A 16,785-nucleotide genomic window follows, 5' to 3' on the forward strand; every position below is an offset into this window, starting at 1 on the left:
GATTAATTTCAGCCGGTGACAAAATTTCGCCAACTCACGCTGAAATTTATACGTTTCGGCGCTCGCTGCGAACGCATCGACGAATTTTTCGTCGCGTCACGTTCCACGCTTTTTATTTGCCGATTCTCGTCCCAAAAATCCCTTAAACGAGCAAAGCTAGACACATTTCGAGAGAAAAATAGCAAGATAGAAGTTGAATTCCCGTTAGATCCAACGTTAGAGGTGGTAATTTTAGAATCGTAAGTCGAATCGTTGGAAGATCAACGGACGTGGAATCGAATCGAAAGACAGGACGAATCGGACGGAAATAAGAAGAAAAGTGCGTATAAACCTATGCGGTATGCTGGATATTCTCTTGTTCTCCAGTTACAGCTTATTTTATCGACGGATAGGTATCGTTGGCCTTATTTCCTGCGCAGCAGCTCGCTCTCCGAACTCGACTCCGATTATTACGATACGACGAATTCGATTCGGTCGGTTACGCGGTCATTTGGAATCTCTCTCTCTCTTTTTTTTCTTATCGAACGTCCGTTGACAGCGTGGAAACTGTTGGCGCTAACGCGATGACCAAAGTCGCCGACGATTTCTCGTAAACCGTCGTGGAACCAGTTCGACGATGCATTCGCGTTTCTATCGAGAGTGGATGTTCCGCGAAACGATAAATTTTGCGATACCCGATCCTATATAATACGTTGAGTCGAGGGGGAGACGTCGGACGCTTATATACGCGCGCTTATTCTCGTCGATGGGAAAGAGCGAAGAGTGGTGGGCGATGGTGGCGGGTAAAAGGGGAAATTCCGGTCGGTATTTCATTCGGGGCTCGTGTTAACGCCGAAGTCGGCCGAGCCCCGTCGTTAATTCTCCACTGCAGTTTCGTTCGTGGGATATTTCAGCGTTTCGCTTTGCGGTCGTCTCGTCGAAATACTCCGACCGATCCGGTTTTTACTCGGCCGATCGTTAATTAACTGCCATCGTTCTGACTGGAACAGATGCTACCGTGTAAAATAAGATCCGCGCGAATACGTACCTCGTTGTTTCTCACTTTGTCGTTTGCTTCGCGGTACTCGACAGTTGCTTCGCCCCGTGAAAATATTTTTACGGTTACAGTTTACAGCTGGCAGAAATGGATAACGAACCGGCGGATCCTCTTCCCTTTAGACGATCGTCTCGAGTCGAGTTTCTTGGAAGTTAACGAATATGTTTGCGTTACGAAGCATCCTCGAGGCATCGTGACGAGCAATCGCAAAGTACAAGTCTGTTGGGATGTTCGTCGGCCGAGCAATTGGCAAGTTGAAAACGCGTCAACGAATGCTACTTTCTAATCGTTTAATCTCGCGATAGTCGTTTAAAGCGATGCCGCGCGACAATACCGCCGCGGTTAAAATCGTCGTTCAAAGTTGCTCGCAGTTTCGACGTTTCGTAAGACGGATAGAAAATGAGGCGCAGCCCGTTGCGTTAACGGATCTCTATCCGTTTGCCAGAGAATATCGAGTGTTTCAACCCGGCGAGATTAAACCTTAAAATTAGAACGCGCGCTTCGTCCTCGGTTCATTGTTCCCGTCGCGTTTCTCTTTTTATCCTTCCTCGTTGTCATCGTCCGTTCGCGTCTCTCTCTGCTACGTTTTTATTCCTCCGTTTTTATTATCGTTACCGTTATTATCGCTATTACCATCGAGGGACAAACTGCGTACGCCTATCGCCGTACGATTACACAAGCGTAAGGCGAAATGAAATTGCAAGTAGCAAAACGAGAACAGAGAAGCTTAATTCGAAGGAGATTTAATTGGAAGGAGATGGCGCGAGCGATTTTACAAGTTACGTACGCGGCGATGCGAGCGGAGTGCCTAAAGGTAGATCTTAAGCTCTTTCTCCGGTCCTTGAGTACACGCGGTTGTTTAGAACTGCGCGCGATCATCTCGTTAGCGTCGCGCGTCGCGTTTGTCTGAAACATTGGAACGCGGTATTTCCAGCGTTTCCTATCGTCGCGCATGTTTGAACGACGTGTAATTATTTCGAAAGTGCTCGACGGCAGTCGGGTGCCGTGGACTCGGCTCGTACAGACGCAGCCGTTCGACGCCAAACAGGACCTCCTAAAGTCCTCTAGAAATCTAATCGAACCGCTTTAATCAAAATCTAACCGCAATCTCGGTTAATCGCAGTCTGTTCTATTTTGCCAAAATAGATCGACGTCCGTCCGGCTAACTTTATTCGTATCGGATTTCAGACAACGGCGAACAATGGAAAACACAGCGATTAAATACGAGCAATTTAACGTATTTGCGAACGAATTACGCCGCCTTTCTCCCGTTCGGCACTCGCGGAAATACAATAAATAATCAGCGGAGACGCTGGCGCGTCGCCTGACCGAGTCAAAGCCAAAGCGAGTAGTCGCGGCAGCCGCGTGGTCCGGCCGCGTGTCGCCGTCGCCAGTAGTCTCTGACCCGTCTTTCGTCCGACCTGGAATCGCTGGTCGCGCCACAGTAGCAGTCCCCGTGTTTCGTCTGGCATCGGATATTCTAGCGTTTAAGCGTTCGCCGCTCTACGAACCACTTTGTACACACGTACTTTGTAGGTTGCGTAAATTCTCTCGTGACGCGAACAACCATTCGATTCGACGAGGCAGGCTGGAGTAATATATAAAAAAAAAAAAAAAAAAAAAAAAAGGAAAAAAAATATGAAAGCGGCGTAGTCGAGAAGATAGGGATAGAAAGAGATGGATGTATCGGAATATATGCGCGAAGAAATCTGATATATCCCGAAGATGCGATCTCGAGGTTCCTAGGCAACTGGTTTCGCGGTTCCTTTGCCGGTTACTTCTGTCTTCGAGGATGTAACGTTTCTCACGGTACGACGATACACGGCTATCGTGTTTTCGTAAATCGATTTTCATTCGCGGCGCTGTACACTCGTACAGGAATCTATTTTCTCGAGGAACTCGACGTTAAAGCGTTCCCTACGTCTTTCCATTCTTATTTCCTCTTTGGTCCGTAAAAGCTAACGATCCCTCTAATTGTTTCCTGAAATCGGAAATATCCAATTTCATCATCTTCCTCGGTTATGTCGCACTCGCGAAAACGAGCGCATCCGACTTTAACAAGGAAAGCAGCGAGACTCGTAACGTCGCTTCTTCCCGAATGTTTGCAACTGTATCTCTTTCGGCCTAACGAATTGCAAATGGGAACTCGATACAGATTATGCCACGAAAGTCTCCGTTTCGGCAAACATGCTGAAAAGACGCGGATCGAGGTGATATCCTGTAAAATGAAGGTAAAATTGAATTAAATTAAGTAAATACATTAAGGTTTTTACGGTATAAAACAGTCGTTGACGATATAATAAATTTATTTGGTCTCGTAAAGCGTATATCGGTGGACAAATGCAAGTTAAAACGAGTGGCGATGTTGGAATAAACGACTCGTTCGACGAACGTTCGAATCTCGGTTTATTGCCTATTTCTTTTTTCTAACTTTCACAGCTAAATTATTCGTTCGGGTCTCTACTCGGAACTGGGCTATTTCGGACGAAACGTACAGAGAGCACGAAGCGCAAGCTAATATAAATTCTCCTGGCGGCGAACGGTATTATGCTAGATAAGAGCATTAGAACGGACCGGGTGGCTCGGATAGACTTATAAAGTTAAACAACATCTGTAGTTTCAGAGATACGAAGGCGGGCTACTAGTTTGCATTCTACGCGTACGAGTACCTTGTAATTCGGAGAAGCGAAAGGCGGTACGAATAAAATAACCAAAGGATTTCATTTTTCGTTCGATAGACGGCGACAATTAGATGGGCGAAACGACGACGAATCAACGACGATCGTCGTTCGCATTCCGCGATACGCGTTCCTCGTCGAAGGCTAGACAAAAGTCGAGACAAAAAGGACCAAAGTAAACGGTATATTTTCGTTTAGCCCGGTTTTACTCGTGGCTGTTCCTGTTTCTTACGGAGGCGTTCACGCGAACAACGAAGCTTCGCGGTCGATCCACGAGTACCTATCGAACAACTCGAACAACGTGCATGCACGTACTACGTGTACAGCCGTCCATCGATTAAACCAATCGTTCTCGAATATCGCGTTTACCGCGAGACGCGTTTAATACGAAAATTCCTGGCGAGTTTTCTAGTTGCGATTTATCAAGCGTATACTCGCGACGAGAGGCAAGTTGCGCGACCACCAACGAATACGGATAACGCAGAGGGTAAGTGGAATTCACGGTGTCGTTGGTTCGTGTCAACGAGCTTGTTTTACGGGTGGCGCGACGGCCGGTAGTTTCGCGAGCATTGAAAAACGCGGTTTATCCGAATCGGAGGCCGAATTTTATTTCCGGCTGTTCGGTTGCTCGCGTGTAGCAAGTTGGCCGGTTCTTCCAAAAGATTCATCGACAAACACGACGGTGGATTTTTTCAAAGGACCGCGATATACGTATTCCGATTGCGTATCGATCTCCGCGATCTTTCTTTGCCCGGTAAACGCAACGACCGCGCGATTCCTTCTTAAAGAGCCTGGTTTTAAAAGAGCCTGGCGCCTTTCATCGCAGCGCAATCCGCCAACCGTTTCGCGCCAGAACTCGCTGGTCGACGAACGCGATGACGACAAAGGGCGAAAAAGGGAGCTCACGAATCACGGAGCAACTGTGACGGGAAAATGAAACGCGTGCTGCTAACGAAGGAAGATAAAGGAGAGGCAGGGAATTTTCATGCGTGGACGAACGACGGCGGTACGCGGCGAATAATCTCGCGTCTTCTACCGAGAAAGAAGGGAATCGGCGCGACGTCGACGCGGTGCGATCGATCGCCAGCCGAGCATAAAGAGCTCGGGGAATGAAAGAACGGACGGTGAGTGGAGCGAGTGCAGCCGAGCTGCGTACCAAAGATATAGCATTGGTGCATCCGTGGATAGGGGAGCAAGCGTAATTCTTTTGTCTCCGCGGACGTTTCGCCGATGGTTCCACTCGCTCCTCGAACCGTCCGGATACGGGGACTGTAAATGGTAATTTAAAGCGACGACAAGCAGCGCACGCCGTTATCAATCGTAGGATTCGTTTAGCATGCTGCGTCGTTTCCAACTGCCGAATATCCTTTTTTCGAAATGTTTGCGAATCAGCGAATATCGAAGAGTCGATTGAAAGCGAATAAACGGAAAGAAGAAACGGTGGTCGCCGCGGCTACGTTCTCTTTAATTACACACGACCGTTCATTCCGATTGCTTTTCTTCCTTCCGTCTTCCCCCTTCTTTCCCTCGCCCCTCTATCGTGCTTCCTTATCCGTATAGCCATATCTTAAAGAAGCCGTTACCATCGTTTGTTACAGCGACTGTACCGGCATAAGGTGTACCCTGATTTCCATTCGGAAGCACACGGGATTACGTTTCGATCGAAACGGGACAGTTATCGTTCGGCGTAAATCATCGGTAAGTGTTTCGTACATAACCGAGCCTTTTCCTGTCGGCAATTTCGTAAGAAAGAAGCGGGCCTGGGTCAGGCCGAACGCGTCTCGATCTTCCGCAATTTCTTCCCTTCCTATTTACCACGTTTGCGCAGGTAGAATTAATTTCCGTAGAAATCGATACTCGTAAGTTCTCCTCTCGTACACACACGCTCGCCTTCGCAAGAGGCAATATCGCAACCAGCCAGACAAATAAAGCGTTCTTTACGCTGGATCGCGAACAAACGAGTAGCATCTCGTTCGACGAGGCGATAAAGCGCGAGCAAGTGCATCGAGCATCGACGATAATTAATCGTCGCGTTCCAACTACCTTTGGCGCTTTGAACGTGGAACGCGAAGAAATACGTTCGGCTCTGCGCGCGCGTTGCGTCGGATTCTCGTTCGTCTTTCACGCGGCTCAAGCTTACCAACAAACTCGACGAACAGTTTTTCTAACGCGACATATTCATCGACCGATCGGATCGCCGCAAACGGAACTGTAACACTACCAGAACTATACTAGAAATATTAGATTGCAGCGCGTCCCGAGCGTTTATACGTTTCATCGCGACTGGATCTCTATCGCGACGATGTGCAGACGCCAGATACGCTTATTCCCGTTGAACGAGTAATTTACATATAAATTCGCGGTTTAAATCACCAGAAAACCCGTACGCGGCGGCGATTATCCGAAATCAACGTCGACGGAGAAGGGAAAGAAACGTACCACGAGGTAACGTCGCGTGGCTCAAGCCCGTGGACGATATCGGTCGAAATCGTTGCGCAACTTCTTCGAGAAGTTTCCGGCAAACCGGCAAATGAAAAGAACTACCGCCATTGCTTTATTTATTCTACGTATTGCTCGCTATACGGTTGGACGAACGTTCCGTTAAGGGCGGACATAGCGACGTAACGTTCAAAGTTTGAAAAATTTATAGATCGTCGAATCGAACAGCCCGAGCTCCGTACCGAGTTTCCACGTCTCTCATCGAAATTGTCATTTTCCGTATCTCGCATTTTTACTTTTCGTTGGACGAAACGCGCTCGTTCCGCGTCGCAATCGATGACGATTTAATTCCACGGCCTCGAGTAACGTATTCGCAATGGCGACCGTTAGAGCCGTGATCGTGCAAACGCACGAAACGCCGCTGCCTCGCGGACGACCAAATTCAATCATAAAATCGTAAATGTTTGAATAGAGAAACGCGATAGAATCGATCTCCGCGATGTCGCGTAGCATTATTATCGCGACGCTAACCCGCCGGCGCTAACCCGCCGGCGCTAACCCGCCGGCGCTAACCCGCCGGCGCTAACCCCACGGCGCTAACCCCACGGCGCTAACCCCACGGCGCGCCGGGCTTACCGAATAAATTATCCGCTTCTGTTTGCTCTCTCCATTCGCACGCGCCTTCTCCGTCTCTCGCGAGCGTTCGTTCTCCTTCTGCCGACGACGCAAGCCACGTGATAATTAGCACGAACGGTTAGCCTGACCGGACGTTGTCGTTGGACGAATCGGCCCGCGGATAGCGCGTCTGCAAAGCGGCGTCTCGATTCATCGACTCGGCGATCGAGCGTCTTGTCGCGTGTCGCCATTCTTTCCGAGCTTCGATCCGTTTCCTCGCGGTTGCCTGCGCGACTCGATCCTTCCAATCTCGAATCTTACGAGCGCTTATCGTCGATATCGCTTGGCGAAATTTGCAGCAAGCGAATTCGCTTTATTCGCCACGGACAATTCCTTTCCAGCGGTAAAAGTAGTCGCGGAAGCATAGCTGGAACGGGCAGACTACAACGATAAGGAACAACGGTATGTCGTGGAACGTCTAACGCGTAGCGTTTGTCGGCGAGAGACTGCCCGATAGATCGTGCAGCGTGACGAGAATTTGTTTAGAGCTGTGCTAGGTTACAGCGAACTTTGAACGCTGCAGTTCAGGGTAATTAAACGTTGGTTATAGAACGCACGATTAATGACTATGCAGGTTGGAAAGTTCGAGACGCGAATAGTTGAGACTTTGCGCGTGTTAAACGCGAAGGAGACGAGAGTAGAGTTTCGCATCGGTATCCGATGGGAGAAGGGGAGCGGATTTTAACGTTCTCTTTTACGAAACAACGTTTCGATCGCAAAGAACTGATTCTGGTATATAGGATTTCGATAGTCGATCGAAGAGCAGTTCGCGGAATCTATGGGACCGCGTTTGACATGCACGCGTCATCGACTCGACGTAATTAATTTAAAGCGGAAAACCTGCACATCGACAGAAGAGATACGATATATGGTAACGCGTATCGAGAACCCGCTTACACCCGCTTAATCGCGCCGCTGCATAATTTCGCTGGTCCTGGTCCTCCGTGCGTCTATGTACGCATCGTCAATCGCGATCGGAGAATCGCTGGCTTTCCAGCGGTCCGATTTTCGTCGAACGATTTTCCACCGATAACGCGTTTCTCCTGGTCGTTTTTCTTTCGTCGAAGAAACCGTATCCGATCGCTCGATACTTTTGCACCGAAATAAGCTGTTCTTTTTAAAGCAATATCGTTATACGAGGGGATACGCGGTGACCAGATTAGAAAATGCGGTGAAATTTATGGATTTTCTGTATCGCGTCGGGTTCGAAATTCCGGTCGTTGCCGCTACAAATGGAACGTAGTCTGGCGGCTGGATGGTGCGCGAGATTTCGCTAAATACGCGTACCTATCGTACGAAATACAAGCCAGCACCATATGGCACCGCTAGGCTCTCCGCCTCGGCTAACCCACTTGGGTATCGTTCATTCTGCCAACCGACCCGGTATTTACCGTGCCATGTATCCGCAAATATTTCAATCTTCGATCAATCATACACGCGGGATACTCGCGACCCGACGCTGCGCGCTGTCGCCTACCTATCGTCGCCATGCTCGCCATACATCTTGTCGGGAAATTCGCCAGCGCGGATACGCTTTCGAGGGCGAAGAACAAACGGAACTTTATCGATTCAGCGGGAAAACCGACGGAATCGCGTTCCATTTCGCGAATTCGCGCAAATGCAATTTCCGCTTGTCTCACCTTTTAGCTCCGTCTATCCGTTTATATTTGTGACGCGTTGTTTGTCCGAGATGCGCCGATTTTCCTAAACGTTATTGGCAAACGTATTATACAGTTGCCTTCGAGAGAGCGTTTCGTCGTTTTCGCGAACGACGCTCGGTTCGACGCGAGTCTGCCTCTAACCGGAGTCCGAAATTACGTAGAAACTAGAATAGAGGGGCGGTGAAACGCAGTAGTTAAGCGATATGCAATAGTTGCGGTGGTAAGAATCCTTAGGATCGCGGGCAACCGCAGAACCGTTCTTGCGTCCCTCGTATCATGTTCCGTTCAGGTGCGGCGTGGCGCGACGCGGCAAACGACCCAGTCGAGCCGAGGCTTTCTTCTTTCAGCCGGAACGAAGCGAATTTCGTTGATATTTCGGAGAGCGCAGAGGGGCTTCCTCGTTACGAGAAATCGCGAAACGATTAGAATTTTACCATGCGTTTCTTCGTCATTTTTCCCGTCTTTGAACACTTTTTACCTCGAAGAACATCGCCCGCAATTACGTTATCGTTTGACGTTTAATTATGACGCCGTCGGTGCAACCACGCGCGTATCGTTTCCACTTTATCATCGTATCAGATACGAGATCGCGATTGAAAACGCGAACGAAACTTTGCTAATGCGCGCGTTATCCTTCCTCTTTGCAACGATCGTCGCAGATTAACAAACGGTTGACCAAAAATCGCCAAAACGTCGCACGCTCGACCGCTTGCAAAATAAATTGCACGCCATTGCCCGTAATCCGCCGAGGTTCTCCGAGATAGAAGCGAAATTTCCCTTACACCGTGGAAAAACCTGTCGGTGATTCGACTCGTCGAGGATGAAGAAGACGGCCGGTCGGTTTTTTTTTTCACCGCATTAGGCGTTCGACCGTACATTTCGCAAATTGCAACGGACGAGCGGTATCGCGGGCCCGAAGCGAAGCGAGGGTTCAACGAACCGCGACGATACGATTTCCACGGCCATGGAAACCGCGGCGACACTCGGCACGCGCTACCGATGATTACGACGGCGCGGCCTGCGGACCGACAGAAAATATAAGGCTGTCAGTCGCAAGCGTTTAGCTGTTGAAGCCTTGTGCCGCGCGCACGTGGCCACCCTCTGAAACGCAAGACCCAACCCGCGGATCCCCGCCGTCCCCGACCGCGCTGGTGGTCCCCTCGGCCGACCCAACGTAAGAAACAACGTTCCGCTCTGCGGAGCGGTATGATTAACTTTGGAACGAACGGTCGCTGGCTGGAACTAATGCCTTTGTAATGTTGTTATCGATCGATTCGTACCGTAGCGCCTTTCTTCTTCCAGTTTATTCGCAGAACGAAAGCGATCGTACCAGCGAAAGTGTATTTTGTCCGCGATTCCGATGGTAATACCGAGTCGCGTTTATACGTTTCTTTTAAACGTAACGATCCAACGTGTTTCGCGTACTCGTACGATAAAATCAACGGAATTGCGTTAAACTCGATTAAATCCGGTGGCTGATACTTCGTGCTACTTGGCGTAAGATACGCACGATCGCACGGCGGTGGACGAGTCCATAGTCCGCCGATAACGCTCCGATACGTCTCGAAACGAGACACGCCGCGCGGCTCCAAAATGCTTTAGCAATTCGAAATTTCCATCGATCTCGAGATCGACTTCGAGCGATCCGGCAGCGTGCGTTTGGTACTGGGTCGGGCAGAAGCAGGACGACGCGATCTCAGAATGCAAAATACACGGCGGCTGTACATATCGCACACGGTTGGGGGACGGGAGTCGCAGTTCGATTTACGATCGCTCGGACGCCACCGCGACACCACGATTTCAACTAGCAAATTTTACCGCGATGACCGCAGACACGGCGGCCGTGCGACGCGCGTTACGTTAACGCTGCGTATGACGCGCACGCGTTGGAATATACGCGGCTGTCGCTGGCAACGGTTCCAGCCTCTTTCGTGCCCGGTCGGACCGCGATCTTATTATTCCCGCGTTTCGACCGCGAAACTCTAAGCTAGATTTTCGCTAATCCCGTGTAATTTGTATCTAGCGTCGGTTTCCACCGCGCAAATTTACGACCGACCATCTATCGCGAACGTAACATCCAGTTCGCTCGAAACTCTTCCTCCACTTTGAAACGTTGCAGCTGATACACTGTAATTATTATTCGTTAGCGTTTCCACTAATACGATTCGACCAAAGAGTATTAAATTCGGCAGTTCGATGGAGTTTCGTATACGGGTGATTCGAGTAGCGATAAAACGCAATTACCAGCAGCCTTTTGCGGTGCATCCTATTTTTCGTAATTCGAATATTCGAAAGCACGTAGATGGAACAAGATCTTACGGTCGATCGTCGAATAGGAGAGAAAGAGAGAAGTAGAAAAAATGTCTTTCGGCGATATACAGGCGAAATACTTTCTACTCGTTTAATTTTTCGTAGAGGCAGAAGCGGCTAGCATTTCGAAGGTAACGCACCGGTGTAACGTTTGTTTCGGCCGGGCAAATTCTTTTGTAGTTAAAGATAAATGGCGCGTTCGATCGCGCGGCATTCGACGTTGGAAAAAGTTCGCCGCGGCGTAAGAATCGACCGACAAGCCATTTTGCTCGTTCGTTGGTATCGGGCGAACAAAAGCTGGGTGAAATGTTTAAACGCTTTGTCTCGAGTCGCGAGTTGCTTTTAAAATACGGAGGAAAAAAAATGCGCATCGAAGGGCGCGTCGCTATATTCGCGGCAACTCGGGTTTACTAAAATTCTCTAATTGACGTTTATCGTATAAATTTTGGATCGCGTATCCTCGTATCCCGTTACCCTCGACGAAGTTGTTTAATTCGAGGCAGATGAATAATCCGCGTTGTTTGACGTATCGCAACGGATCGCGTTGGAAAACCTACGAGTGTACCGTTTCGCGCAACTTTCAGATCGCGCAATTGGAAACTGTACGCACTGGATAAAATTCTCTGTGAAAAATTTGCTTCGATAACTCGCGTTACTCGATGTGTAGCCTGTTCGGCTACGCGATACAACAACCGCCGTTAATTCGCGCTAAGGAACTCGCGACCGCGAGCTTTGCGCGCGATAGAAACGAAATTTGACGAAATAATGGAGCGTGGAACGAGCGAACGCGACATAATTGCAAGACGATTCGTCATGGTAAAATTAACTCGGTGGAGCGAGGGCGACGGGTAAGCGTGAAATCAATGATACCGGTGATCGTTGATGTCGACGTGCGCACCAGAATTATCGTCATCGTCGTCATTCTCGATAATACGGGAATCGATCTGGTTCGATGCAAGGATCACCTCAGCGGGGTCATCCCTTTGACACGATGCTTATCGCGTGCAACGTGATTGACGCGTCAGGTCAACCGTTTCTACTGCGATTTCATGTTACCACTCTATCACTCCCGGCCAATAGCTTTCGTCGACGAAGCGCACCGATACGCGTGCCCTGTTTACACGCGCCTGCGAATACACCACTGTCATTAATATTTTTGCGTGCATTGCCGTCGACATTTTTTATTGCGCGTCGAATAAAAGCAGCGACAGGATCGTCGCGATCGAAATTGGATATTTCGGCTAACGGACGCAACGGACGATTCGCAACACCGAGCAAACAAACGGAAACGCGTAGGACCACGCGTATACTTACGTCAATATACGTATATAGATACGTGTCATAGCTTTCCACCGCTTTCACCGTAAATAGACTCCAACTAACGTTAACCGTACCGAATCGACTTTCCTAAAGTAACGAGCGCGATATGTAAATGTCCGTGCAACTTGCACTCGCGACCTTCTTCGCGCCAAGCGGCAAAAGTTATACGAACCATTTGTTCGAAACGAGTGCAGCGAGTCCGTAAAAGAACGGTAAGAAGGCGTATCGGCTTCTTCGCTCTCGGGGCTTTGAAACGCGACAGAGGGTAAGGAGAACGGGTCAATGGAAAATCGTGCAAAGTCGAGCGTCGAATTTTGGTCCGGGCGCCGGTTCGGCTCCGTCGTAAAGCGTATCGCGAAATTGGACAGGTTGAAACGGATTCTCGTAAGTTTAGCGTCGACCGAAAGGGATTCGTAGAAGGTAGGACCGGGAAAATTTCGGGATAATTTACGAGAAAGAGAAAGAAACGGGCGCACGGGTGGCGGTAACGCGCAACCGCCACGTATTTCGGTCTTGTTTTAACGAGAAAGAGCGGCGTGCGCCGCTTTAAACGAACATATTTACGTTATACGTTGCGAAGACGGGCACGCGAAAGCATCAGCGACGAACGAAACGAGATGAAACGCACGAAGCGCGAGAGGCAATCGGCCGAAGCGGAGGAACGATCGACGAGATCGTTACCGCCGGAAAAAATTTATCATTTACCGATATTATCCGGCGCGGCAAAGGGACGGGGAAAAATATGTTTGAGCCCCGACGGAGCCACAGATAAGTGGCGTCCGACGCTGCAACTCCACCACGCGCTCGATACGTTTCCTCTCTCTCTCTCTTTTTTTTTTTCTTTTTTTTTTTTTTTTTTTTTTATATATATCGGTCTCGTACGCCAATCTGTCCAGGGCCTCCGCAGCTTTTATTCGCGATATCGTAGATCGGAAAGATTAATGCATCGGGTTGGATTTAAATATTTTACAGCTATCTGTAAATCGCATCGAGAAGGACCAAAAATTCACGCGACTCGCATCTACGTCGATCAGCTGTTTCGAAAATGTTCGCGGCGCCGAGGCTTAAATTCACTCGGTCGAGAGCACTCGAACGCAACTTGGAGTATCGATCTTTGCGATTCTGCCGACTACTCTCCCGAAACTGAATATCGTTTCACGGTCGTCGAATTTCCCCGACAGGTAATCCGACTCGTTGATTCGGCCGATAATTATCCGACAACGATAATAAACGAACGTTCGATTTCCTTACGGACGACGATAGCACCGATTCTAACGAAGCTGCGTAAATTAACGGGTAGATTCTCGTTTTTCCCCAGTTTGCAGGGCTGCAGGAGCGGATTCTACAACCGGTGGCTCGTCGACCTCGTCTTTAGGCTAATGGGTTTACTCCGGCGAGTTTCACGCTGCCTTCGAAGCTTTACAGGCGTCGTTTAATTTTGCGCAAGTTTTTCAATCGGCTTTTCGTCAACCACACGGCTCCCTCGAGTAACTCGACTCGAGACGGTCCAAGTCGGCTCGCTTGGAAACCGATTTCTTACCCGAGACGAACAAACATCTTACCAGAAGCTATCGAAGCGCGCGTTCGGGGCAGGGACGTGTCGACGGATAAGGCATCGAGAAACGCGAAAGACCGATCGCCGTCTTTTAAGACCTACTCGATTAATTACATCGTCGTTCCGTGCAATCCACGGTCGTAGATCATATTTTTGTTTCGATAAATTACATTAAGGATTATCCGCCTCTCTATACGCGGCTGACGTAGAATACTCGTATCTCGCAAGTTTCCACATCAATTTCCATCGAATTCCATTCGAAAGATGACGGATCGTCGAAAGCATTGGGAACGCGGCAAACAAGAACCGAGACGATCGCCCAGCAACTAGGTGAATCTTATTGGCAGTCGTAATTCGTTGCACGGCCGTCCGATTTGCCAGAATTTTTTAAGGAGGAGGAGGGAATAAACGCGTACCGGGCGGGCAGTCGTTAGCGCGGTACGCGATGCGACTGGATCGCGCTCCCGACGCTCGACCGGCCAACAATTAAGATGAAATTTTTGATGCGCGCGGAGTAATCGTAAGTCGCGTCCGTTGTAACGTCGTCGAGCCATGCTTTCGAAAGTAGGCAAATGGTCGACGCACGTTTCTTCTCGTTTGCTCGATCGGGTGTACGAAGTAAACGAGTAAAACAACGTACAGGCAGGTACGCGGAGAAGAAAAAAGCGAAGGGGCGAAGGGGCGAACCACGAAATTGAGAGAAAGTACGCTTTCGACGTCGTTGTTTACTCGCGTCGCTTAATCGGTACGACATCCTCGTTCACGCGTATAATCGCAGAACGTACGAAGAGAAGAAACGTCGCGACGTGGTTGCACGGAGAACGATCGCAGGTAAAGCTCGTTTGTAAAGCCGTTGCATGGCTCTGGCGCAACTTGTCACGCCTCCTTCCCCTCCCCTCTCCCCTTGACGAATTAATCACAGCCTAGGAATCCCTAGCAGAGATCCAGGAAGGCGTTAAGGTCTGCACGAGCGATTCCGCGATGGATTATAACCTCGGATGTTATACTTAAGATGCTCGATTCGCGTAATCGCGTTACCTCCCGTCTAAGACGATTTTCCGAGACGTCACAGCCTTGAACAAAATTTCATATCTCGTAAAATTTGCAGTTCCGTGCGTCATCTCGCTTTCCTCCTCCTCGCGCGTTCCGCCGACCCGCTTAATCGTTCCTTTCCACGACACATTGTTGCGCCAATTTACGACACGGCTGCAACGTACGCTCGTATTTACGACTCCGACGTCGGTAAAAGCCCAACAGGGCTATAACTATATCTTCGCCAGAAACTTGAAACGTATTCGCGTTATTTGTCGTTATTAGATCAAATACCGAGGACTACTCTTACGACGAGGCCGAGTTAAGTGGAGATTCGAGGGCGAATTTCTCGTAACCAGCGGAGAAAGGTTTCGATCTCGTTTAAGAATCTCCGAGCAGGATCCGAGCGTTCCAACTTGCGCTACTTTTCCATCAACCTCGTACGCCAATATCCTGGCCGATCGCTTCTGCCTTTTCCTCGACGTACCCCATCACGGTTCGTCTACTCCCACTAGATGCTCGCCGTTCGATCCACGGATAGGAAAAAAAGGGAAAAGAAGAAGAAGAAGGAAAAAAAGGGCAGATAGAGGGGACGCGAATCCTTCTGCTCGCGACGGAACGAGTCGAGCAGCTAGTCGTTTAACCACGTGCCGTACTGTTCGTGCTTGGCACGCGGCTCTCGTTACCTTCCGGACGAGGAAGAGGTTCCCCAAGATGCTCCTTTCACCGTGATGCTGGATAGAGAGGCTCGGACGCGTCGGTTCGCGAGGCAGGCCGTTGCTTTTTATCGTCCGATCGAACGCAGCTGTCGACCACGGCACGTGCTCGCTGTTACTTGGCGTGGAACGTTAACCTTTTATCGAGTCGCGATCCGTATATGCATCGTTGATACACCGACACCGAGTAAAGCTGCGACGTAAATAGAGCATACGATACTCGGATCGCGGCAGGAGGATCTTCTCACGGTGAATTACCTTTGCCATTCAGCGCCTCCCTTCCCCCTCCCCAACCTAACCAACCCCTTTTTCCCGTTATACGCGCGGTTCGCGTTACGATCGCGTCCGAGCAATCGTTCGCCGGTTCCGTTTGCGGCGTACGTTATATTCGACGCGCGACGCGTCTCCTTACCGATTCCTCGACTCGTATCGAGAACGAGCATCCTGAAACTAGCTCACCGCGAGAAATGCACGAGTATCGTCAACCGTATTCTTGCGTCGGTCGACCTTTTTCGTAATGAAAAATCTTGGCCAAGCGGAAACGAATAAAACACCGCTTTTATTATAGCCAGGTTACTCGCGAGACCGAGTAATCGGGCAACTTTGCAATTTCACTTTGCTGCGGGTCGGCGTCGGTCGACCGGATATCGTTCCAAGGAAGACACTCTCCTAATCGATAAACGAAAATCCTAGCGTTCTAACGTGCTGCGTTCTAATTAACTCTTTTAACGTATACAGCGTTATATCGTAGAACGGTTTGCCGGGATGCGTAATCCGTTTGTTTTGTTTTTTCGCCGCAATTGAATTAACCTCGGCCCGACCGTTACGTAACGAGTAGTTTACTTTCCAGTCGGGGATTAAGAGCCGGATCTCCTGCGCAATGTCTTCCAAGCGATATATATTACCGTGCTAAACGCCGAGTATTCGTTTTATCCTCGTTATCGTTCGGCGGACGAGTAGTTGGTTAAACGTCGCGCGGACCATGTACCGCGAGCACCGAAAGAAATTTATACAGCCGAGCCCGATGGTGATATTCGATGTGAACGTCTTTAATAACGCGGGCAAAAATGATCGCTACGATCGGCGAGGAAACCTCGTCTCGCACTGCACGCTCGAGGCCGCCATATTTATACAAGCGAAATGAAATTTTTAATAAACACAGGGCATCCAGCGTGCAGACGGGGATTTCCAGCGTGGCGCGGTGCAATTAGAGGAAGGAAGAAAACGCAAGGGAAACGACAAAGAAGGAGAAGAACGCTAGAGCAGCGGACTCGTCGCTAAAGTTAGCCGACAAGCCCGCGTCGAAAATCATTTTATTCTTTTTAGTCGGATCGTTTCTGCTCGGATTATCGATATTATCGGC

The 16,785-nt window shown here is 49.5% G+C and overlaps 1 protein-coding gene across 4 annotated transcripts in view; it reads left to right on the plus strand.

Annotated features, from left to right (window-relative positions):
- Nucleotides 1–16,785, plus strand: part of LOC100646345 (leucine-rich repeat-containing protein 24) — a 145,443-nt gene that overhangs the window by 34,141 nt on the left and 94,517 nt on the right. For 2 of the 4 annotated variants that reach the window (XM_012310794.3, XM_048407576.1), the window contains exon 2: nucleotides 5,313–5,412. The exons of the other annotated variants lie outside the window; for them this stretch is intronic. The gene's annotated coding sequence lies outside the window, so the exon portion shown is untranslated. The remainder of the gene's footprint in view (nucleotides 1–5,312; nucleotides 5,413–16,785) is intronic. 4 annotated transcript variants of the gene reach the window in all.

The sequence above is a fragment of the Bombus terrestris genome, chromosome 7, assembly GCF_910591885.1.
Source record: "Bombus terrestris chromosome 7, iyBomTerr1.2, whole genome shotgun sequence".
NCBI classification, from domain to species: domain Eukaryota; kingdom Metazoa; phylum Arthropoda; class Insecta; order Hymenoptera; family Apidae; genus Bombus; species Bombus terrestris.